Source organism: Harpia harpyja, chromosome 7, assembly GCF_026419915.1.
Source record: "Harpia harpyja isolate bHarHar1 chromosome 7, bHarHar1 primary haplotype, whole genome shotgun sequence".
In the NCBI taxonomy this organism is placed as follows: Eukaryota; Metazoa; Chordata; class Aves; order Accipitriformes; family Accipitridae; genus Harpia; species Harpia harpyja.
In genome coordinates this window covers 35,889,666-35,915,589 of record NC_068946.1, presented here as the reverse complement: position 1 = coordinate 35,915,589, position 25,924 = coordinate 35,889,666, and the positions used below count along the sequence as shown (strand labels likewise).

The following is a 25,924-nucleotide window of genomic DNA, read 5'->3' as shown; positions in this document are numbered from 1 at the left end:
CAGGAACATAATTAAAACTAGGAAAGCAACCCAATTTCTGCTTTATGGTCCAAAATCCCACTTGGTTTCCTCTAGCAGCAACACATCATGCACTGCTACCCAAGTGACGCTTCTCCAGATTAATACAGGGAGCTATTCACAGTGTTAAAGGAAGAATGCTTTAGGCCACAGAAGAAACACAAATCATTTAAAGGTCCCTCTGCACAGGTAAAGGCAAAGAAACTGGAGAAGGGCTAGGAGAACTGTAAGCTGGTGCTGCATTTCTGTGTCTCAGTAGGCACTGTTTTTATCTTCCAGTTTGCAAGGGAAGTCTAAATAGCAAAACATGTCGGAAAAGAGGTTGCTAGAGACAGTGGATTTGCTGCAGTGGGCAAGCTGCAGCCTTTTTTGTTGTAATTGCAGTCACAGAACTGTTCTGGTTTCTCTTTCTACTGAGATTTGTTTTGGTCATTCCACAGCACTCTATCGTAAAACCTCTGGTTGTTTGGCGGTGCGCTGGTGCCAAGATTTGATAACTTATTTTAAAACTCTGGCTTATTTGGCTGTGTACTAGCAGCAGGATTTGGTAACTCATTTCAAAGAAGCATGAAATAGTACCATCTGGCCATTAGCATTTCCAAGGCAAGTATTGTGCATTAGTCCCAGGAAAGGCTGCAGGTCACCAGTGTGCTCTACTTTTGACAAATCTGCATGGGCTGTTTTTCTGAGATTGAGTTTGTACTTTTATTTCCTCCTGTGGAAGCCTACTTATTTTTCATTGATTTCCATTAAAGTAAGAAGAGCACTGATCCAGAAACAGTTCATGAATTGCATTATCCAGTTTAATTAGAATGAACAGAAAGTTTCTCCACAGACAGAAGAGTCAGCGTTCAGCCTAAAATGCAACTTCGGACAGTAATGGCTGAGGCTAGCAATGAACTGAAGTCACAGCCAATGCCAATTACTCCTTCCACTCATTATGCAGTAGATTAAGAATGATGCTACAGCATGTTCTCTATTTGAATATTTAGTAATACAGAGTAAATATGTCTGTTTAAATTTCTTTCTCAATACTAAACCATGTCAGAATCAGTCCAATAATAAGTTTATGTTTTAAGTCAAATTCTTGTTTTGCTTTTTCTATTTGTCTTAAAAATATTTTGATATCAAGCCAATTAAACGTTTGGAGTAACAAAGAGCTGACAAGCTGTATACACTGTTGTTACCTTGCTGCTGCAATAATTTTATGGACAGGATGTGAAATCTTGAAGTTCACTAATAAACTTGCACTTGGGAGAACATAAAGATACACACCAGCAGAGAACTGTGCCAGGGAAGTTAAGGGAAAAAGAGCATGCAGAAGCCTTCCCAGACCATGTAAGCTTAAATTCCGTGATTGTAGCATGGTGATACCCAAATACTTGCAAGAGATGAAATGATATCAGGTGGAAGCAGATGCCATACAAGCAGTTCTCAGATTCTGGCAATGTATACCTTGTGTCTCATTCTCAGTACAGACAAGTTCAGGGAGGGCAAGGTTTGATAGAGTCAGGCCATTCAGGGGAATGTCATAGCTCAATTTCACCATGATGATGTTATATTATCATAAAATTCAAAAGAAAAATATTAAGAGATTGGAAATTCCCTATAGAACTTGTCTTTTGGCTTGAAATGGTGGGAAAACTACTGTATGGTTAGAGAGTATGAGGGTATGGCCAAGCCAAAAGTTAGGTCTCCAGAGCTATCCCAAATGTGATATTAACTTTTTTTTAACTTCTTTGGCTTGAAGGACTGGTTACTCTCAACAGATCACACCTAGAGTATTGGGTCACATACTACACTAACTGATAATTACAACGAGCATTTACTAACCTTTGGCTTTTTACACATAATGCCTACAGAACCCATACAGCATACTCTGGATTCACTGCTAAAATCTCTTACCTTTGTAAAATGGTATCTTTGTTTCATAGAAAGGAATGAAGTATCAAAAAGTCAACATGTACTTTCCACTGGATCTGATCAACAGACACCTGGCGGTGGGACACAGAAACTAGATGCTTCTCAACGGAAGAGAGAATTTCTGACTGTTCCTCAACAAGGAGGACTAAAACAAACACAGCTGCAACTTCAGTACACCATCTTAGCTAGCTAAAAATACCTCACTTTTGCCAATAGAGATTTATACTGTGGCCACTTCCAGCTTTAGAGTATGCTCGTTTGGGTTGTCTCTTCCACCTGAGAACTGAGCTGGAAACTTTTCTAGTAGTCAACCACATATGATAAATACATCACAAGTACTGAAAGACCGAGCTACATCACACACTGTACGGAAAGACAAAAAAATATGCAGGATTCTGTGGACTAGTACTGACCTGAAATGTAGTTTCTTCCAAAAGCCATTACTACTACATTTTACAGCTGAAAACTACTTTACCAGTGAATGTACTTTTTATCCCTATAGGATAAAGTCATGGTAGCATCTGAGGCACAACAGAAACATTACCATTCAGATTTTGAAATTTTGAGTTGTTTTGTTATGAAAGGTTTACTATTGAGGCCATGTCTACCAGGTGGTTAAAAGTAGGCTTGCAGCTTGCATAAACATACCCAAGCAAAGCATCAGTTCGCCAAGGCATAGGCAGTAGTTTAGGCAAGGTCACACAGAGTTCAGCATGAGCTGACCACCTGCATTATGGGCTCCCACATCGACTGTGCATCCCACATAAAATTCTTTTCTGCAGCAGATGCACAGTCAGTGTTTGAGTTGTCAGACATAAAGTTACTCCAGCTGCAATCACAGTACACAGAAGGACATGAGAGATCGTGGGCAGGATAAAAATGGAGTAGCTAGTGAGTAGATTGCTTTACATTATTTTCACTGTTAAATAGTAAGCATGTAATTTTAAAGTAATATTGGCGCAGCTTAAAAGCCTAGACTCAAATCCAGCACAGCGATCTCCTTTGTTTCACAAATCTGACCAATGAAGTTAGTGATGGCAGGGGAATAACATCCCTCTGCACGGAGAAGATCCACAGCTAGATGGAAGGTGGCACAAACAAACCTCTCCACAGCTAGCAATTTTTTCCCATTGAAACGCAATGTTGGTGCCTCTCTCCTGTTCCAGGAGGATACACTGCAGGCAAAACTAGTTGACACATCTGCTGATATGCTACCTCCAGCATGTGTGGTCCAGGATCAGGAGAGGAGCTGCCCAGCAAATACATGACATGCTACCACCATGGCCAAAGAGCATGAAACTGGGTGGGAGGTGGAAGAGTGAGTCTGTACTAAATGAATGAGACCTAGCAGGCATGTGAAATCGAATCAAAGTAAAATGGAGTAGAATGGATGGATTACAAAGAAAGTTGATAGATAGTTTTTCTTAGTACGTAGTTTGTGTAGAAATAAAAAAAAAAATCATAGGATCATTAGGTATTTATTATGTCACATTAGAAGACCATTCTTGTCTCTTCAAGAATTTACAGCAACTCCTCACAATTTCTTTCTAAAAAACCCCACCTTCTTACCTTTTCAAATGCAAGTTGCTTACATGCATAATATACAGTATGTGCTTAGTATTCATGTAGGGGGTTTGCTGGTGAGAATTTTTTCTTTTACTTTGATAACACTTTCTTAATTTGGAAATAAATCTAGCTTTAAATCTTTTCAAACAGAAAAATACAGTGCATTTACATGACCGTTCTCCCTATGAATCATATAATATACACTGAGAATCTGCTGTGGGGGAAAGCTATTCTCACTTTTCCTTTGTGCACGATAATATATCTGTTTCTGCAGCAGTAATTTAAAACTCCTAAATGTTGCTAATGAAATCCTCTATTATTACAGTTCTGGGAAAGAGATATTTAAATACAAAGTTTCTGAAATGTATGGCCTTGGGAAATGTTAAAAAGGTGGCACTGAATTCTTTGAATTAGGAGAAGCAGTATTAAAAAAGAATATTACACATGAATTCTGCATATGGGATTTTTTTTTTTCCCTAAATGCTCTCAAGATATAATTCATTTCTTAGATGTGGTGGGATTCTCATAAGCAAAAAGCTCTCCAAAACTAGCCAGTCTTTGCCATCACAGATATATCCTTGTCTTAGTTATTCAGTTGACATTTCTACTTCTTCTAGGACTGGACATCTAGAGGCAGTGTAAATAAAGCAGATATTCAAGCACAGATAGGTCTGATAGGCCTATGTGCATGGCTGAAATGCACAGGCAGGAAGCTGAGCGCAGTGCAGTGATGCTTTGAGTGGTTAAGAGGCACCTTATGGCCTGCAATGAGAGCATCGTGGTTACATGCTCAAGGTTAATCAATAATCAGTTAAGTGAAGAAGTTGTTGCCACAGAATCAGACAGGCAGGAGCTCTTGATTTTCATGTGCCTCCTCATATAGCATGTGGTACAGTCTCTTAGTCACTTGAGCACTTTTACCAGGTAACCTTCCTTCTATTCTAGATGTAGGACATGTTGATGTCATACAATGCCTTTTGCTCTCTTCCTGTGCCACATAACAGTTTTCAAGGATTTGTGTGTTTTCAGTAAGTATTTAAGTTTGTGAGTAACTAAGTCTCTCTAGGGAGAGGGAGAAAATTTTGTGTAATGGTGTACAGGAAGATGATAAACAAAGAGCAACTATTCCTGTGGATTACTCTTGACAATGTCATTAGGTAATTGCCTGAAGTCCAGGGAAAATTATTTTCTTTACCCTGATGGTCCCATGAATTACAATAATTAGGTATTCTTGCAGAATTCAGCACACAGTTGAATGGAAGTCAGATCTACTGTTTGAACTAGCATTGTACATGGGCCTAAACCTAATTTTTTTCTTTGCTATTCCATTTTCTGTATTCAGTTATCATTGGTTCCTTAATCTGAGGCACTAAAGGCTGACTCTGCCCCAATATTGTGCATAGATAAGTACCTTCTCTCAAAGGAAATGACATGGACTGGTATTGTGATGGCATTCCTTGAGAAAAAAACTTCTTTGCAATTTTTGAGTTATATATAAACAATTTTATAAATTGCTTATATTTATTTTGCTCCAAAATGTTTTCTCAGGGATGTCTAAATGTATTTCCACTTAATAATATTTTTACTTAATAATAAGTCAACTTAGGTTTCTACCAGAAAAACTTGGTACAGTAAGACATACTAATAAGCACAGCTGTATGTTACTTTCTTGCATATAGCCTTTTTGCATAAGTATTGAAGAACATACTTTTGAGTTCTTTCTTAGTTTAGCATCTTAAAAAATATAAAAAGAAAAATAGCACTTATGACATTACAGTTCGAGTGTGCACTGTGTTGTGAGAATCAGCTAGTGTATTTTTCTTAGAAAAATACTAGAAGCTTTATAAGGCAATTTGAGGATACAGAAAGAAAACCTTATAGGGAAACACTAAAAGTCCCTCTGTGAGATTACTCTGTTAATTGCAGATATATTGCCCATATAGCAGAACCGGCCATTGCAAATTCCCATGTCATTTGAAAAATCATTCTAACACCAGTTATTAAAAACATCTCTGAAATATTATCTTGAAAAGCTGAAGACCAAAGTTTATGTCCCTGAAATACATGACAGGAAGAGTAGATAGATTAAATATTTCTAATTGTGCTGTGTCTGCAGGGTTGCAGCTTGTAGGCCTGGAAATGAACCTGAAACACTCTTATTTTTTTCCCCCAAAATATCCACCATTAGAAAGCCAATGTATAATAACCAATGAACCAATAGTTCTCCCACCTTAGTATAATAGTTTTATGAGCTGAAACACACCATGTAATCATCATACATACATACTCAGAACTGTCTCACAAAACTACCATAATAACTGACTGTTTCATTCTGGACAGAATATTCAAGAGTGTCTTCTCTTTACTGGACTTCCCAGTCAGCTGTCTAATGCTTCAGGAAAACAGATTCTGAGTGGGAAAACGCCTGACTGAATGTTAAAGTCTGTTCATTGCCAGTGAGAAACCCATAGTAGCTCATCAACAGTAATGGACAATGAGCCTAGAGGGAGAATAAAGATAGAAAGAATTAATTCATCTGAATCTAGTCAAGGATAGAGATTGAATTTTTTCTTACATTAATTCTACTATACACATTCCATATGGCAAGTATAATGGAAAATAAAGAAAAAATAAGATTAGTTTGTGTAAGGTCTTCTAAATATAGAAAAGAGATAAATGCTGTTTTATCTAATTGTTAAAGACACTGCTAAAAAATAATGATTAAGCAATGCAGTGTGGTGAGAGCAATAGAAAGTAGGTTAATCATCTGAAGCTCATGCAAGCCATGTTAGCCTCAGTTAGTCTTTTCCCTAAGGTATAAACACAATTTGAATTTCAAAAAAGAGCTTAACAGAACAGAGTTCTTTCCTTTCTGTTAAATAAGGATTTGGACCATAAAGAAATCAACTTTACCTTTTCTAAATTTCTGTGTAATCATCTGATCTGAGCTAGTAGTCTAAAATTGGTTAGTGTGAATATTCCCCATTAGCTCCAGAGAAGGCAATGGAAAAGTGCCACCAAATTCTGAGTCCTTGGTCCAAGATACTAAGTACTTTGAAATTCTTATGCAGATAGACAACCTTTGCTAAATGAGAAAGCTTTTATGTTATGCTATGTTACATATATATGCTCTCCATTCCATGGGGATATAAATCCATACTACGATGTAGCTAATTTATACCATCTGGGCATCTGACACAAAAAAGAGCTACAAAATTATTTCCCAATGTAATATTCAGAGACATGAAAAGCAAACCTAAGAAGAAAAAAAACCCATAATTCAACCCATGACCATGTGTCTAGAATAGCAGCATTTGTTTTCATGTTTTTTCTTTTTGCTTCTAGATTTTAAAAATTCCAAACCTCAGTTTTTCCTCTCACAATTGTTAATAAAATGTAGTACTGTAGGACTGAGGAGCTGAAGTTTAGTGAGGAATAATAGACTACATTAAATCTAATTGATCTTAGGCAGCCATCAGGGATATTCATAACAATGAGAAGTGACCTTAAAAATACTGAGCTTTTGCATTACATTTGTAGGATGGATGAATGTTCTCTCTCAACTCCCCCTCTCCAGCACTCTTTACTTTTAAAAATTTAACTTTTGCATTGCTGAGAATGTTACGTCCTTCATTTGGAAAGGAAAAAGAGCCTATTTATAAAAAAAATATTATTTTAGTTGTTTGTAAGTCTACCGTGGTTGATTTTGCTTAATTTTCATGGCTTCAAAAATGACTGGTTTTATAAATTTTATGGTAGTAAAGAATGTACTGAACTCACATGAATGACTAAGCTCCTTGAGCCAAAATATGTCTTGCAACTTCTGTTCCTCAAAATCAAACTCAACAAAAATGACAAAAAATGGAATCATAATTGAACAAAGAGTCCCACTACTATGCCACTATTGAAAGAAATTTGCTAAAAAAAAAAAAAAAAAATCCACAGACTTAAATTGCTCCATCAAAACAATTAAGTTGGGGTAGAAATTCAGAGGGCTTTTGATCTACTAACTAGAGTGTCTTCCTAATGAAAAGCACACATAAAGAAGTTACTTTGCTGTTGAAGCTTCTGAATATGGAGAATAAAGGACTGGGCAGCTTAACAGTATAAAAGAGACGCTAGAAAGATACTATTATATATACTAAAGGCAGTGTTCGAGATTTGGGGTGGGGAGGGGGAGGGTTGAAAAATTCTGATAGGAAAACACCTGAACATCACAAAGATGAGAACATCACCTGTACAAATGACTGTTACTTGCTTTAGAGGTTTTTTCCCTTTTTTTAGTGTTTTTACTAGACTCAGATCCGATCAGCCAGCAAGCTCCTCAGCATGTGTTTTGGATTCTGCTTTTCTGGAGAACCTTACCACAACTTCCTCACAGGCATTTATTTCATTTTTTTCTTTTTCTACTTTTTAAAGCTGCACTGCTTTAAATGTTACAGGTTACACGGTCTTAAATATGTCTTGATTTTACACTTGTGCATTTGGGGTGGCGGGAGGAAATACAGGTGGCTAGGGAAGCTTGCAAGTTTTTCTTGGAAGATTTGTGAAAATCTTTGTGTTTCATCCTAATACTGTTTTTCTAAGAAATGTTCTGACTGACTAAACTGACATCTTAACAAAAATTAACCAACGCATTTCCCATTCAGCTTTAGTTCTAGTTTAAAAGCACATTAATATATAAGGCATTCTGGACTTCAAAGCTGGTGAATCAGCCGCGTATCTGTGGCATGCGTAATCTTGGAATTCACAATATTGTCTATATTAGATTAATATTTGCCCCATTTTCTAGAACAATGCCAGACCCAGACTGATGATGTTACCTTGTTGATTGACCCTACTTTTTGTTGTTATAAATACCCTATTCCTTGCATTATCTTTAGAAATCAAAAGCAGTTGTATATATAAAGCTTCTTTAAGACATACACCTCCATAGCTGATTCTTTTTACACCTGTAATTTAGAAAAGATTAACTCTTTTCCCTTTGTAAAAGGAAATGTAATTGCCATATATTCTCAAGAGCCCAAATTGAGTTCTTCCATCCGATTTTGTGCTTCCTTCAAATTGTACTTTTTTTAAAGAAGGAAAGTAAGGTGGAAAATCAAACAAGCTAGTTTGGATTTTATGAATAAACCCTCAAACCCCATATTCTAAGCACACAGATAAAGATGAATTGTTTGTACAATACTTCTAAAAGTAATACAGGAAGCTTGCATTTCTTTCTAGAAATGGAGTGATCAGGAAACTGATATAAATTTTCTAAGAATATACATTGAGCTAGATTCATTTATATAATGTCATTGAAAAGCTTCACATTGGAAGACGTAAATCTTTGAGTAAATCAAGGTAAAATTATGACAGTTAACCAGAAAATAGACATGATTTATTTTCTGTTTTCTGTTTAGGTACTTACATACCTTGCAACTCTCTCATTCTTCCTTATAATAGTTGGGAATCACAGAGCCTGGAATGTATTTCTTAACATTGCACAAATTAAGTAAGTCTCCTGGTCTCCATGGCCCAGAAGCCATGCAAGGAACCTGAGTTTCCTTGAGTCCTACTCACTAGCCTAACTCTGTTATAATCCAGACCTAATGGCTAACCATGTCTTTGTCACTTTGAAACAGCAAACTCATTTTGAAAATACACGTACCTACTTATTCAGTGCTACTAGGTGACATGAAAACATTATGTTTCTGCTTATTATTTTCACCGATACTGGTTATCTTCCCAGTAAGGTGGAACTTTTAAAATTCATTTCAGTGTGACCTGAATGTGTGTGTTTTTAAAAACAGTTCTGCTAAAAAAACTTTATTGATCAGATTAGTCCCATGTGTCAATTGTGATCACAAGAGTTTCTAGAGAAAATAATCTCTTAATTAAATTGAGTGGGTATGACCTTAGTTTGAAATTAACTGCTTCACAACCTTTTGGCCTTCCATAACAGAACAGAGTTTGGTGGTCTCTGAAGCGTGCCTGAAGGCTTGGTTTGAGCTCTTAACTCTGCTGCCCATTGCATCTCTTTGCTCTTTCCTATCCTGCACCATTATAAAATAATTCTCATTTACTACTCACCACAATAAAGATCAGGAGTGTTTAGTGCGACAAGTTTTACTGCCAGATAGGCCAGTACCCCTGTCAGGAGGAGGGCTGGAGGCAAAAGAACAGCAGAAGTGAAAGAGTGTAAGACTATTCATGTGCTGTGGTTCTGACTCAAACAAACCACATACGCCAGAGAGAAAATGTCTGATTCAGTTTTCTGAGCCTTTCTACCTTGTTAATTTGGTCAGCAGGCAACTTAATGATCCTGATAAACTTGCTTTCAAACTCCTATCTTGGCTGTGCTACTGACAGGAGGAGCAGGCAGAGAGAAGAAACAAAGCACTGCTCTTTCCTTCCTTCCCACTTTCCAGACTCTCTCTGTTTGCAGCTTCAGTTCCTCTCATGTAACTTCCACGATGGTATCCCTCTGTTGATCTCTTTCTGTGTAGCACACTTCGAAACATGGTTTATTGCGTGTAACCAGGGTGAGGGGATACTTCGCATAGAGAGAGAGATATCTTGAAAGTAAGTTTAGGACATAATGTGGAAATTTGGAGGATGCATCATGTAGGAGATACCAGGACCAGAGGGACCAGGAAAGAGGGAGATTGAGGTTCAGGTTACCATTGCAAAGTTCATCCAACTCAAAAACATATACCACAGATGGCAGCAAACTGGTAATGCAGGCACAGTTAACTTCTTACAAGCTACTGATTCTCATTTTACATACTTGTTTATACATAGCCCATTCAGCCTTCTTCAGCAGAGGTGTCTGAGTTTTGCAATGTGAAGGTTCATGGATGCATGAATATTGGAGCTTTTATTATTTTATCCAAACAGGTTTGTTCTACTTTAATCGCAATATAACTAGCTTTCAAAATATGATATATGTCTTCAGAAAGCACAGTGAGGGAATAAAATAGGTACTAAATAAAATCTTGTTAATTGTATGCAAAATGAAAAAAAATTGATATAGAGCAGCACATGAGGGTAGTCATAGTTATAAAGGGAAAAAACCCCACATAATTATTTAAGGCACAGAAATCAACTATTTGGAATTCCTACCAGCAAGCAACTAAATTAGTAATGGATACTGGTATTTCTCAAATACTTGGTAATAATTAATATAAGATGATAAAAGACATTTCAAAATAAAAAGGAATCAAGAAAGGACTTTTTAAAAAAGTGTAAGTTAGCATAATGAGCTAAAAATTAAGAAATAAGACCCTCTTAATTTAGCAGTAATTTTTAATCTACTTAAAAAGAGGCAGAAATATCAAATGATACATTTGAGAGAGTTTTGCAGCTAACAATTGATCTGCTGTACATATGAACAATACCCTGTTGCACTACACTGTAATTAGCAGATTAATTAAATACAATAAGAACTGTATTAAAGACCATGCCTAACAAGAAATTTCCCATCTCAAGCAGACAACTGGTATGATAAGTTTTCACATCAAAGTACTGGAGCACAGATTTCTGGAGAGCAGATTAGCATCAGGACGGAATCAATAATGCTACAATGGTAAAAAGAGGCACAGAATCAGTCCTCCTTTTTATATAAAGGATTATGAAAGGAATAAAAAACTATGGAAATTGTAAGCATATTTAATTGTTCAATTTGGTTAAAAGAGGTTAAAAAGATTAAAAATAAATAACTACTTTTTTTCAATTGACAAAGCATCAGATGTTATTTATTCTTTCATCTGGAAACTCGAGACCAGTTGGTTGCACATCAGCTATTGAAAAAATCATCGTGTGAAAGTTAAAATGCCCACTGGAAAAGCATAGTTCAATTAAGTATAGTCTGCACAGATCAGTCAGAGAAGGTCATACTTTACTGACACGCGGGAGTACTGTGAAGATGTTGTTGCCATGACTGATGAAAGGAATTCAGTAGATTTATGATACCCTGATTTGACAACGCCCTGTCCTCAGAAATTAATGTCTATAGGACAGTGTTAGGACATAGGGGGTAAATGAAACTGCTAGTTAAAAATAAGAGGTGGAAAAAATGCATTTGAAAGCTTGTGTTTTCACATGGTTTTGGGAGGAATTATGTGGGTCTAAATTGAACTTCTGGTACACCCATATTATTTGGTTTGGGACAAGGATACTGATTATTTCCTTTTAAATTGCAACTGAATTTCAAGGTGAACATATTATCTGGATGAATCAGTAGATGATAAAAGTTTAGCCTACACAAAAGTAAACCCATATAAAGGATATAGCATGCATATACCTTACATAGTAGTGCCATTCGGAAATGAGGTGGTGTGAAAAATCCCTGAGCAGTGCCCTTCTTTCTATTGCTAAGTATCTCATACTATCCAAACTATGAAACACAATGCGAACATGGACTTGTTTCTGTTATTTTAGACACGTAATAGAGACCAGCTGGGCAACCACTTATCATGGGAAAATAATATTGCTTTCTCCCATGCCTAAACATGAGATCTTTACCAAGTCTTTGTTTGGACAAACATAGTTGTAAATTAACTGGTATATACCTACATTCAGCAGCTTTTTGGAAGATTTAGCAGTGTAAAATTATTTTTCATAAATTCTATCAGTGCCTTCTATGGAACAAAAAACTTCCTATACAAATATTAACCTACCCAATACAACTAAGAAGAGCAGATCTAGTACAGAATTTTAAGAGTTTTTGATATCACAGGGAAGGTGTCATCTTCTATAAAATGCAGCAAGTTTTCAGAGTAATTGATGAAGAGTTCTATCAGATCCACATTAGAAGTTCTTTTAAGATTTCCCTGTAACTGAAACTTGTGTTATCACTGAAGTATTTAAGTTATATAAAAAAGAATATTGATTTTTTTTTCCTAGAAGAGATTTGAGACAGTATAAAGAATTAATCAGAATTATGAAAAAGACTGTCAAAGACAAAGTCAAACTGAGCCACAGAATCAGAAATTAGGAGTGCAAGAGATGAGCTTGAAACTAGGATAAGGGGTAACTAAAGGTTGGATAAAACATACATATACACTGTGATGGGACAGTATCACAAGATCCTTAGAATCAATTAAAACTTGCATTTGTTTTTTCTGAACTTTTATTTCCCCTTGATCTGGCCTGAAAGGAGATTTTTTTTCCTACCTTTGTGAAAAGGGTTTTCTAGAAGGGAGACAGTCTGCCTCTTCTGGTTCATTTCTTAAAATATGCTAATGTCCTGGGAGCTTTCAGGCCCACTGTAGGTACTGTGCACACAGAAGGATCCTTCCCCAGTGAACTCAAGGCTCCAGACCCTAACATGCTTTGCTCCACAGCAAGTAATATGTAAACACTAGTCAGTACCCTGAACCCTATATGTCTCTGAAAAATGAGATTTCCAGATGGCAAAGAAACTGATCTGACTTGGTTAGTGAGACAGTGTTGTAGAAGCTAAAGGGACTAGAGCAGATAGAGTGACACCCCTGAGTGACGCCCCTATCTGATTATTTTTGAGCAATGGGAAGGGCGTAGTTCAGGTATGAGGAAGCACTCCAGCTCATTATCATTTTAACCAAGCCATTTTTATATAAAGGTTTTAAAACAGAACCAAGTTACCATGGAAACTGATTGAAGCAGAGACTTACTGTAAATTTTTTTCTAGACAAGGATAACAGGACTGACAGGTGGGCTGTAAAAGGAAAATGAGTGCAATATAGAGTTAGGCATGATGGTCTGTTTTCTCTTCCTAAAAGTGTGTCTTTTATAGCTCTGCTTTATCTGTACAATTTTCTACAGTGATATATTGAACATATTTTAAAAGAAGCTCCCACCCAAATGAACCTTTTATTTTGTCATAATCCTATTTGCAAGGGGATGTACGTGCTCTGGAGAAAAGAGCTGAAGGGCAGGGCACTCCACTTATTTTCCCAAATTATTATGTCTTGCCAGAATCATCAGGGAGGAAGAGCCATCACTCAGGAAATGCATTTGCATAAAGTGCCCTTTGCTGCCAATGTTTATGTTTTGCTCCTGAAATATGCTCTAGGTACGTTCACACCATAGCACAGTGCTCTCCTTGTACAATATGAAAGAAGGTAACAAGGGAATAAAGTGTTTTTAGTGAAGAAATACCCCTTTTCCCTTTCTCAAAATTTTTAAAAATATACCTATTTGCTGCAATCATATTCAAAGTAAAAAGGATTTGGCTCTCAAAATATCCTTCTTAGTCTGATGGATGATGGTAAGAATAACAGGGATTAGAGTACACAGCCACCAAAATACGGTGCCAGAGTTTTAAGAAGGGAAATTGGCAGAGAATGAACAACAGCAGAGCATGTACCTTTTCCACTTGGAATAGTTAGCTGTCAGCACTGGAAAACATTTCAGCATATGAATATGCAATACCTTTTTAAATCTGTGCCGGATGTTTCTACCTGCTGTGCTTAATTTCAGATCTTGAGTCATCATTAGAGAAAAATATTTCTCTTTTCCAATATAACTTTCTACCAAAAGAAAGGCGCGAGAAGCGGGAGATTCTTACTTGTACTCATCCTGATACTTTTCTAGCCTGAAGTTTCTGCTTCTTGGTTCCAGCTCTCAGCTGGAGTTGTGTTTGTACATGCCCTCCTGACATAAGCCATAAAGTAATTTTCATCCAGATTTTAAGAGGTTAGCTGTCATCAACAGTCATAGCTGGTCCCAGTGCACTAGAATCACAATAGATAGTCACCTTTTCCAGCATGTTTGCCTTACAGCTAAAAGTAATGCCAACAGCTGGTTTTGTTGTCAAAAGTAAATACACTTCTCACCTTCAGTCTCTGCCTTCCTCAGCACTGTGGGGGTGGGGACATGACAGATGGTTCCTGCTAACTAATCACAGAAAACATGGTATTTGGTGTATGGCATGCATTTCCAGGCAAATAAGAACACTCTTCATTTAATATCCTCCCTGTGAAAAGCTGGACACCTTAATAAAATGTGGCATGCTCTAAGGATACACGTATTACATGTTAAAGTATCAGAACTCTGCGATAAATGATGCGCAAGCTAACTGTTACTTGTCATAAGTGAATTTTGATGACTCTGTTTATTATATGTAAAGCTTTTTGGCAGTGAGAAAAGGGGAAACATGGAGCCAAATTCTGCTCTTTTTAGGCTAAGTTCATCTTTGATTCAGGGCTCTGTCCACCGTATTGTAGTTGTGTGTCTGTGAGCCACAGAAGGCTGCCTGTCTAGGCTCAGTGACAGGCAGGCTTATGCAGAGGCTTGTGCAGTCCTTGAGACTGAACACGCAAGGACTCCATGCATTAAAGGGTTGAACCATTTTTGTCATTTAAAAGAAGCCATTTAAAGTATTTCTATGCTTTTTGTCTTCATTCTGACATAAATCTCACTGGAAAAGGGCCAACAAATATGGCTGTTGTCCTCAAGAAAATAAGTTCCCCATGAATGTAGCAATTATTTTAAAGATACGCTTTTTATTTTAGAAAAGATGTCCCAAGAGTCTACAGTTTAATTCGATTAAAATTCCTTCACATCATTATGTGTTCCCAAACTTTAATTATTTTTCATACCTGCTTGTATGACAAAAATATGTCATTTCAAATAATCATGATCAAATTCCCCACAGAGGCATTTATAACTATCTTACACTTAATTAAGGAAGTCAGAAGATTAGAAATGAGAATGCTGGGAATAGCTAAGTTCATAAAACAGGACAATACAATTTTAATTTACAAAATCTTGCCTAAAGGCATGACTGCTCAAAAGCAAAGGTGGGGGAAAGAGGCAGAAGAGATGGAGGAGGGGTTGTTAGGAATTGGGGGAAAGCCAGGAAATAAGTTCTGGCAAAAAAAAAACCACCAAAGAGTGATAAAACAGAAAAAGAAACAGACAAACCTCCTTTGAATTGCAATTTAGAAAATTGCCATTTACAATATAAGGATAATTCTTGCAAGCCTGATCAGAATTCTGTGAAAATCACTGAACCCTGCAGAGGTGTCTCAGATAGGCACCTTGTTGTGAACTTCAAGGCCTAAAAGAAAACAGAAAAATGGTGCAACTAAACTTGTCTGTGGCACTTCGAAATATGATGGTCACTCTGAAGGTGTTGCTTAGGCTCCCAAAGGGCAACTTGCCAAACACTAGTAGATTCTGTTTCTCATAAGTCCACACGTTTCGTGCTGTAAGACACTTATATTATTTCTATGTGTTTGTATTGCCACATTTTTTTCAGAAAAAAATAATTATATAAATAGGTTTTGTGCGTGGATTTAAGTGGTTAGCAATATAAAAATATGGCAGTATTCACATGTGCAACCTTACTACATCAGAACTTGATCTCAAGTCTCTCATCATTCTATCTCTGTTTTCATGAAAGACAGAAAAAAAGAGTAATAAAAAAAAGTCTTTCATTTACCATATGTAACTCACGGATATTTGTCAATGCAGGTTTATCAATATACAGTCCACTCTCGTTTCATATGTGACAAGGAAGCAAGCAAACAGTGGAGAACGGCAGTAGATACGATGCAGATAAGCAGGAACGAAAAATTAAGGACAAAAAGACAGTGCAGTTTCTAAAAACTCAGGTAAGGAATTCAGGTGATTCTGTATAAAGTGTAAATTGTACAAGGAATCATCTAAAATAGTTTGTGCTTATCTTGCCCTTCCTAGTATTTCTGAGAATTACTGCTATATGTGTCTATGGACATATGTACCCACACACACACATACACCCTACTTACACCCACTCACACAACAAATTTCCTTTTTGAGCAAAATTGCCATTACCCTCAGTGCAAATATTTACTATACTGGTATTTCACATTTCTTTTAATGAAATCCATTTTCTATATTTCATTTTGTTTAAATAAAACATTGTACTATTTCCTACAGAAAGCCAAAATAGTAATATTTTTACAAAGGAGTAAACAAGAGTTGTGCTATGTGTGTTACTGTTCTTTCTCAACGAATCAATTCAAAGTTCTCAAACCTTACATTATCCTATCCTAGTACTGATCTCTTGGGGCATTACATGCACACTGCAGAAAAGCAACGTGTTATGACCTACCTCTCCCTTCTTACACTGGTGACAGGTGGGAAGTTCATTTAGAGCTTGAGCACACTTCTATTTCCTAAACCTGACTAGAGAGGAGTAAAAATATATTTACCAGAGAGCAAAGCTGGAGGAACAGTGAGCAACAATTCATCCTTTGCTACTCTGGTCGCCTGTTTGGAGAAAAGTTGCTGTGCTACTCGTAGTATCACAGTGGGAGCAGTAAATGTGGTGGAGACTGTACACTCTCTACAGCCTAAAACAAGCTGGGAAGCTAAGCTAACTGAATGTTACATGATGCAATTGTTTGTGACAGAAACATTCTTTTAATTTCTTAGATATACTTACTTTTAGAATAGATTGGAATTACATTTTTGCCAGAAGCATAAGATGCAAAGAAATACTCATAACTCAACATTACATATCCATCATTTGCTTATCTATCTGCTTAATCCTTACCTCTCCCTTCCGCTCACAAAACTAAAGCTAACGTGAGATACTGGTATACCAACACACATCAACTATTAAGAAATGGTTACTTACAGGGTTTTGCATTCCTGAGTAACATCATCAGCTTATCGCATCCATTTAATATATCCACAAAATAGAATTCCCCTTAGAGTTTGGCCTTGTAGAAGTGCTTTAATCCTTCAACAAAATGCCTATGTTATGCTTATATTTAACTTTTATAGAATGGCATCTAAGTCTTCCAGACAGCATGTTTCAGATGACTGACTCCAAACCTATGGAAATTCACTATTGAAATAGCACATTCTATGAATTCCCAGGAGCTCTGCAGACATTAAAAACAAACAAACCAAAATCCCCAGTCAAGCCTCCCAAACTACGTAAAACTCATTATTGCTGTTACATCATATCAATTTTATGTTGCACAATTTGTGATAATGCAATATTATGCATGCAATTCATGCTAACTTTTTGCAATTTGATAAGATTACCGCACATTGAGGCATTCTGCCTGTTCCTTTGTACATTGTTGATTCTTGTAAAATGACAGCTGCTGCATTTATGTTAAAAAAAGGCTCACAAGTATCAGCAAGGATGCCTCTAATGGGAGAAGCAGCATAATACAGCTAGAGTTTCTCTAGGACATGCAATATTCATCAGTTACAAACTTGGGAATGTCATATTGTAAAAGCTATGTGATAAAACTCAGCAAATGCTATGTGCAATGCTACACACATTACCATAATATGGTTTTACATCAAAAATAGAGTTTTACATGGGGCAGTCTGGAGAAAATATTAAACCAGTAGTCTCTAAAAATGAGAGTCCATATGCACAGCTATAATAAAATCATCAAATGAATGATTAGAACAATAAAGCGGGGGGGGGATTATTTGCTGAAAGCAATTAAAGTATAAGAATCCTAAATTAATCAACAACAAATCAACATCTCCAAATTTAAAAAGGCTTCCCTTTTACAATGTATCAGAATTTACAAGCAGATTGTTATTAATGTGGCCGAAAGTTAGCCAAGATTTCGGGAAAGTAGGTGCAATGAAAAAATACTTTATATTTCATGTGGCAGTTTCTGCCTGCAAATTAAATTCTTCCCATGCCAGTAAATTGAGCTTCACCCCTCCTATCCTGCAGTGTCATCTTTCGAGGTGTAGTCTGACTCTGAAGCAAAATCCAACCAAGGTTAGATCATTCTTTGGGAGCTATTATTCAGTCACCACTTAAATTTTAAATGACAAATTTTGTGATACTAAATAATGGAAATGTACAGGCTTGCTAGTTTTTGGAATAGTTTGGCTCTAAACACCATAGTCCATTAGATGACGCATTTCAAGATCTGTTACAGGAACAGAATATTTTAAAATTATTCATGCTAATTGCGCAATACTTCAGATGACATCTTCAAAACTATCATCTATTCAAGTGTTCAGTTTGAGCAGCCAAAAAGTTCCCTTTAGCCAGATCTGTACCAGGAATAAATCAGAGAAATTCTAGTAACTCTCAATATTTCCTATTATGGGTTATGCATTTTGCTTTCCTGTTAGTTTTTACCAGCAATTAGGAAGATAACTTTTTTTTTGTAAGTCATCCAAGTGACTCAATGCCAATTAAATATAACAGAACCTCACAGTAAAATGAATAGAGGATCATGGCTGTATGGCCCTTGTAAGCTTTGCTCTCCTTGCACTCACTACCAAACCCACTGGGTACAGTTTACCAGTCTCAAGGTTTGACACTGCACTGGTTTGCATTTGTAAATACTTGCAGCCCAGTGATGGCAGGAGGGGCTTAACTGCAATTGCTGTGCAAATTACTGCATCTATTTCCATTTCTCAGCTAATGTTAACACCAACTCATTACAAGTTTTCTGCTGTATTATCAAAATCTATGAAGTTTTCACACATTTCGGTCTGAATGCCGCTCATGCTTATTCCACATGTAATCTTCTGTTCCAGCCATAAAAAAGGCTGATGCAAAAATGACTGATGTCACTAAATGAGGGTTATTATTCAGTGAGAGATAACAACAGGCAGGGAGGGAAAAAGCCAGTTCTCGCTATTGTACTCAAGGGTGTTCTTCCCTTTAAAGTTAGCGGGAATCTTGAGTATGTGTTAACTGACAGCTCAGGTTTAAAGACTCCATGTTGTAAACATACTTGCTGAATTAGCAGGTATTTGTCTATTATTATCTTCTTCAAAGGAAAGCTATGTATTATTACAAAAGAGGAATATTTGTATATTTTTTCCTTCTAAGAATGTATTCAATTCCATACTAATGAAAGATAACTAGTGTTCGACAGAATTAGTGTTTACCTTACCCTAATAAATTGAGAATTTACAACTACATTTTTGTCACGGTTTAACCCCAGCTGGCCACTAAGCACCATGCAGCCACTCGCTCACTCCCCCCCGCCACCAAGTGGGATGGGGGAGAGAATCGGGAAAAAAAAGTAAAATTCGTGGGTTGAGATAAGAACAGTTTAATAGAACAGAAAAGAAGAAACTAATAATGATAATAATAACAATAATAAAATGACAATAATAAAAAAAAGGATTGGAATATACAAAATAAGTGATGTACAATGCAGTTGCTCACCACTCGGCGACCAATGCCCAGTTAGTTCCTGAGCAGGGATCCCTCCCTGCCCAACTCCCCCCAGTTTATATACTGGGCATGACATCACATGGTATGGAATATCCCTTTGGCCAGTTTGGCTCAGCTGTCCTGGCTGTGTCCCCTCCCAACTTCTTGTGCCCCTCCAGCCTTCTTGCTGGCTGGGCATGAGATGCTGAAAAACCCTTGACTTAGTATAAACACTACTTAGCAACAACTGAAAACATCAATGTGTTATCAACAACTGAATCCAAAACATAACACTATACCAGCTATATTAGGAAGAAAATGAACTCTATCCCAGCTGAAACCAGGACAATTTTAAATACTTTGATTTCTGTTATTCTGATAAACTCTGTTACCTTGACAACAAGAATAAAGAATGCATTATTTCATGATAAATTTTCAGTGCAGCAGTTTTAAATGGGTAATGGAAATTACCTTTTTTTAAATACTTAGTAATTTCTTCTGAAAAGATAAAAATGTTTAATTAAATATCAGAAATGGAGTGTCAGTATGAATTTTTCAACCTAAAATCTTATCATAACATGGTAATTATTACTACTATTATTTTTTAATAAATTTACAAACTATTCAAGTTTCACATTGAACAACTCAGGAAAACACCAAGAAAATAACACATGGAAGAGTTTAGGAATTGAACTCAAGGAAAGAATCATGTTCCAAAGTTTTCTCATGACAGACAAAGTTTTTTCTGCTAGTTCAATTCATTTAGTCAGTTAATTTTTTTGATTAATTGATCATGACAGCATTATAGCATAATATTGACTATATTAGATGTGTACACTTTCAAAGTCTTCAATTACTTTAAGAAAAAGCAGATAGGCCAAAAATTTTCTGTGCTTCAGAGGAAGAACGTTCAATTACATTCTGCGGGAAAATCACAAGTAAAGTTTTTTTGTCTAAACGCAGTTTTTAAGTAACCAAGGGGTGAACGGTGACAATATCTTAAGAGAATTTCAGAGGGGACAGAATCTTAAAGACATGATCTATTTAAGTAGTACATTGTGCAATATAAAACCATACTGTCAGCTACGCACCCCGATTTTAGTCAAAATGCAGTATTTAAAAATCTGGAACACTGGTTATATAAACTGGAAAAATAAAATTGTTAGTATGGTCAACCTCTGACTTTCACTTCCAGAGGCACTAATATATTCAATTTTATAAATACACCTCTACTTGAAAACTTGAAAAACAAGCAACTGCCCTGTGCTTTGGAGGTGCCTAAGACTTAGCTAAATACAATTTCTGTATCTATTTTAAGGCTTCTTTTGGTATGTATTCAACTGTCAATTCTCATATGCTTCTTCCAAAAAGATACTCTGCTGTATATTTGCAGTATATTAGGAACAGATGTTATTCCTGCTCTGCTGATTCACATTAGAGGACTTGTATCTTTGATGGATTATGAAGAGTGGATGAAACCATAAGTGAACAACACAGTATAGTAAACAAAATATTTAGGATTTCACTGCTCTTTCTAAATGAAGTTATTCACAACAGATTATAGATCAGTGCTTCCACACTGTTCTAAATCTAAGTCTTGTTATGCCATCAAAAGCTGACAGACTCTCAAGGTAAATGAATGGCAAAGTCTCACATCCTGATCACCCAGCATGATCTATATTTGCTGTAGTCCAGAAGAAACATCAACATCATTTGAGAGTAAGGACCACAACATGTCCGTGTATTGGGTCTAGCTGAGATGGAGTTAATTCTCCCCATAGCAGCCCTCGTAGTGCTGTGCTCTGCATTGGTAGCTAGAAAGGTGTTGATAACACACTAGTGTTTTGGCTACTGCTGAGCAGTGCTGGCACAGCATCAAGGCTGTCTCTCCAACATTTTTGCCCCCCTCAACGGCAGGCTGGGGCTGGGAAAGATCTTGGGAGGGGACATAACCAGGACAGCTGACCTAAACTAACCAAACAGATATTCCATACCATATGACGTCAGCTCAGATATAAAAACTAAGTAAAGGGAGACGGAAGGGGGGCATTTTTGCCTTCTGGAGCAACCACTAGGCATACTGAAGCCCTGCTTCCCAGCAAGTGGCTAGATTCGCCTGCTGATGGGAAGTAGAGAATAACATCATTTGTTTTTTCTTTGCTTTCACTTTATTAAACTGTCCTTATCTTGACCCACGAGCCTTTTGTTATATTTTCTCCTCCCTGTCCAGCTGATGAGGGTGAGTGATAGAGTGGCTTTAGTGGGCACCTGGCGCCCAGCCAGGGTCAACCCACCACAGCCCGTAATAGTCCAACAACGTTATTTGTAATATCAGGAATTTTCTGGGGTATAGTAAGCAGATCCCATTTTGCAAGCATGGCTTTTTAACTGTGATGCCTTCATTGCACGTTTGGCCAATCCAGTCAGTCACTAGTAAAGTACTGAACAGTTTCCTATCCTTTTGTTCCCAAAGATGTACATGTATGTTTTTGATATACTGTGTAGGTTCCAAAAAAAAAAAAGAAAACAATTGTTTTAAGTGAACAACAGAATCTGAAAAATTAACAAGATTAAAAGTATAGAACAACATGTTCCGAGTGACTTCGTTTTATTTGAATGCTCAGGTACCACAATAAAAGCTCTGCCACCCTTATTTACACCCTCATCTCCAAGAACACTTAATCTCCTGCTCAAGCCTGCATCCTAAAAGTAACATTAAGTGCTTTCCTGGAACAGACTAGTGAACTACATGCTCAGACGATCTCTATAGTTTCTTATTTTTAAAGCCATATGACTGCAATAACATCATGCTAGCAACAAATTATGTTATGAATTGTATATAACTGTATAGAAATAAAACTGCAAGGTATATAAGTCTCCATCAAAACTGAATAAAGTGGGAGAGCCTTTTAAAAGCTGGAAAATACAAGACTGAACATTGTGCTTAGAATGAAAATAGCCTTTTTTAATTCCTTGGTTACCCCACCAAAGGACCATCTGATTTCTATGAAGTGAGTTAAAACATAGGAGGTATAAATTCCTTTTTGCTGTTTAGAATATTATTGAATTTTTTTTTGACATCACAGATGACAGTAAATGTGATTAATGGCTGCGGATAATTAGAGTTTCATTCCAGTGGTTATTGCTTGTCAGTAACAATTAATAGCTCCACAAAAACCCCATTCATTTCACAATATTAAAGAATGATGGCTTGTGGGAATTATGATAAACTAGTACTTTCAATTAGATTTTGAATTATATAGTATATTGAATAACAGTTTATGGTTTTATAATAGCAGTGATGGTTTATTGTTGTATGGTAATCACTCTCATTACACGTATGTTTATCTGGAGAATTACGATTTTTATAGTTGTCGTATTAAAAATGGTCAATTGCATGTTACCGTTTCTTTAAAAGTATAAAGTGTTTTGGTCTTTATCAGTAAAGCTGATTTTGAATGTCAGTTACATAGGTTTTGTCCCAGTATTTGATAGGGAAGATGCAATGGTTAAGGGATGCAAAAAAAGTGTAAGTTCCTCAGCATCAAGCACAGCTGGTATGGCAAGTGGCACAGCCACCCAGTTGCAAGTCTCCTGCCTACAGTTGGCTGGGCTGTAGATATAAGGCAGTAACTGTCTCATCTGATCATTTCCAGAACTGTAGGAAGAGATGAGGGGAAATATTCAATAAAGGGAAAGATACTGATTTTGAAGAGTCACTGAGAAGCATCCTCACCTTTAGCCTTTTCTCCAGTAAATAACCTCCTGCAGTCAGAAGGAAAAAAAATAAACAAACAAACTAACAAAAAACCACAGGAAGGAAGCTGATTGAAAACATCATCTGAATCAGGACAAAACAGTGCATAGTTTGATGTGAGAGACTGGAAAGGGTATAGTTCTTTTCTGTGACAGCATTAAACTTAGAGCAAATTTTTGAGTTTCTTAACTAAGAAACCAGCAGGCTCTGAAGTTTAACATGCTTGTAAGATAAATCTTGAAAATGTAAGTATACTAATAAAAATTCTGGCTCTCAGGAATTCAGTGCATTTCTAACATTGACATCTATATTATCAGGATCTGAGTCATAGAACATTTAATAAAGTTCAACAAAGTGGAAAAGGGAACAATGTGAAGAAAGCTTTATAAAGTTAACTTCTTAATTAGCAAGGCACATGCTGATTTCACTTGCATAAGTGCTTCTGCCTGGGACTCTCCTTGACTTCAATTTTTTGATGCAGAGAATACAATTTCTATGAGAATACTCTAAATGAATGCGTCTTCTGCTTTGTCTTTTATTTTAATATGCTCTTAAAACTTACTGATAATTTTGATTATTGTTCTAATTTAATCTTACTTACACAAATTATCTAATGATATTGTAATATCCTTCCAGACAATGAAGTTATCCTAGTGTAAAACAAGGTAAGATGAGAATCTGTCCTGTGAAGCACTGAATTATTTTAGAAAACTAGGTTAAGGAAAAAGTCAACAATAAAAATGACTGATAATTCTAACGAAATTCCAAGTCAAAACTGCAGCCCATTGCACATTCTATTTAATATAATAATTCTCCATCCACTAATGATAATTTCCAAGTTAATGCCAAACTCTGATTGAAGTCAATGAGAACAGGAGCAGGACCTTTCTTATTACTATTTGATTAGTTTGTGCAAGTTTGCAAAAGCAGAAAATTACTGCTGGTGATAGGGGAACCTCAAAAGATGTACTTGTTCATTTCATTGGAAGAATCATAATGCAGAAGTTTGGATGATTATACAGAGATATGTAAACCTTTTTGATTTATTTTAATCCTGTCCTTCAGACCATCTGTTCAGAAATATTTTTTCTTGCAGTTTCATGATACTACTATTAGTTATTTGTTGTATATTAGCACCTAATGGCCCTAATTAGTGTTTGTTCTACTGTGGCAGGTGCTGTATAGACCATGGTGAAACCACATGCAGAATAAAATGGGACTAAGTACAAAAAATAACTAGCTTTGCAATTCCCAAAGTAAATTTTGACTAAGACTAGGTTAGGTGTTATTTTAGAACAATTATTTTTCTTATAATTTCTTTTCAATTCCCAATGTTTATTTGGAAAATAAAAAAACCCCAAACACCACCCAAAAAAAGCCATTGAATAAATTCACAAATATGATGTAAAACATCATGATTAAAGAGAACAAAGTATACAGTATGTATGTCAGGAATCTGATACAAAAGGACAACAGAGTTCAAAAATGCAATTCAGTTCTATTCTTTGATCTAATCTAATAAACCTTTAATCCTTCTATTGTCGAACATAAATTCAGGCATTGCAATGCCTGTAGATCGAATTCTAATCTCTTATTCAGACAAATCCTTTTCACTCCTCAGTAACTCTCAGGTTTGATGATACCAACAAAAAGAGTCCCACAATGTATGTTCCATATCCAGCACTGAATTCATCGGTTGGGGGTTACTTATTTTATGATTGAAGAATTTCTTTTGCAAAAGAAAAATGAAAATTTTTCTTCTTTATTTTCTGAATGCTTAAACGTTGAACTTTTATTCCTTTTCCCAAAAATATATACTTCTCATTCCTTCTGTGACATTCTTAGTAATTTTTTAACAGCAACGGTAAAATACATTATGCTGCTCAGTGTCTTGAAGCCACAATGATGTTCAGCCTTCCCTGGAAGAGAGACCTTTTCACTTTCACTCTGTTTTTAATTCTGTTCAGCTACAGTACAGGACAATTGAGCAATAAACCATAAAGTCAAGAATAGGCTTCTCTTTCTATATGTATGTAAAGGTAACGTTACTTGAATTCATTAAGGGTGGTGGTTACTCGGCACCTGAGAAGACTAGATATTGCCAAGATTCTCCAGCCAAAGATCTCAAGGTCAGTTAAATATAAGTTAAGATCCTAAGAAATGGCTGTATCCTCATTTTCTCAGCATTCTATTACCATTATGAGTGTATGAAGTATTTATAAGCTTCTTAATAAATTCAGTCACTTCTGAACGCCCTCAAAAAATGTATAGCAAGAAAGAGCTCCAAGAACAAAAATGTCGACTTTGAGTTTCTCTAATGGGAGAAAGCTTATATTCTATTTGCTTCAGGTTATACAAGCATGTTTCTTAATTCAGTCAATTCTGAGTGATAAACAAAGGGACATTTCTTATGCCACGCACACACCGCCCATAGCCACTTCAGGGCTCTGACTAAACTTGTAAGTGTTTGGCCCAAAAAAGAGCAACGTGAATAACCTTTCATTACAGTGTTCTTCCTTAAGAGATGAAGGTAGACTGTAAAA

The 25,924-nt window shown here is 36.3% G+C and overlaps 1 protein-coding gene across 9 annotated transcripts in view; it reads left to right on the top strand.

The window, feature by feature from the left end:
- The window catches only part of B3GALT1 (beta-1,3-galactosyltransferase 1), a 219,785-nt gene that overhangs the window by 84,035 nt on the left and 109,826 nt on the right, over positions 1-25,924 (top strand). For 5 of the 9 annotated variants that reach the window (XR_008235878.1, XM_052791519.1, XM_052791516.1 and 2 more), the window contains one exon: positions 15,952-16,091. The exons of the other annotated variants lie outside the window; for them this stretch is intronic. The gene's annotated coding sequence lies outside the window, so the exon portion shown is untranslated. The remainder of the gene's footprint in view (positions 1-15,951; positions 16,092-25,924) is intronic. 9 annotated transcript variants of the gene reach the window in all.